At 42.5% G+C, this 669-nt stretch overlaps 1 non-coding gene across 1 annotated transcript; it reads right to left on the reverse strand.

Annotated features, from left to right (window-relative positions):
• Window positions 1-435: 435 nt before the first annotated feature.
• LOC127740339 (small nucleolar RNA R71) lies at window positions 436-543 on the reverse strand. The gene has a single exon (XR_008001018.1). It is a non-coding gene; the product is annotated as a small nucleolar RNA R71 (small nucleolar RNA).
• Between the last annotated feature and the right edge of the window lie 126 nt (window positions 544-669).

Genomic DNA, 669 nt, shown 5'->3' on the forward strand with positions numbered 1-669 from the left:
GACCTAACAGAAATCTTCAAAGAAGAAGACATGGCAGCCAAAAACAACAACAATGCCAACAATGCAAGGAAGGTGCTAGGTGACTTTACTACACGTACTCCCGACTTCTATGGGAGAAGCATCTCTATCCCTGCCATTGGAGCAAACAACTTTGAGCTTAAGCCTCAATTAGTTTCTCTGATGCAACAGAATTGCAAGTTCCATGGACTTCCATTGGAAGATCCTCATCAGTTTTTAGCTGAGTTTTTGCAAATCTGTGACACTGTCAAGACTAATGGGGTTGACCCTGAGGTCTATAGACTTATTCTATTCCCTTTTGCTGTAAGAGACAGAGCTAGGATATGGTTGGACTCACAACCTAAAGAAAGCCTGAACTCTTGGGAAAAGCTAGTCAATGCCTTCTTGGCAAAGTTCTTTCCACCTCAAAAATTGAGTAAGCTTAGAGTGGAAGTCCAAACCTTCAGACAGAAGGAAGGTGAATCCCTCTATGAAGCTTGGGAAAGATACAAACAATTGATCAGAAAGTGGCCTTCTGATATGCTTTCTGAATGGAGCATCATAGGTATCTTCTATGATGGTCTGTCTGAACTGTCCAAGATGGCATTGGATAGTTCTGCTGGAGGATCTCTTCATCTGAAGAAGACGCCTGCAGAAGCTCAAGAACTGATT

The sequence above is a fragment of the Arachis duranensis genome, chromosome 6, assembly GCF_000817695.3.
Source record: "Arachis duranensis cultivar V14167 chromosome 6, aradu.V14167.gnm2.J7QH, whole genome shotgun sequence".
Taxonomy (NCBI): domain Eukaryota; kingdom Viridiplantae; phylum Streptophyta; class Magnoliopsida; order Fabales; family Fabaceae; genus Arachis; species Arachis duranensis.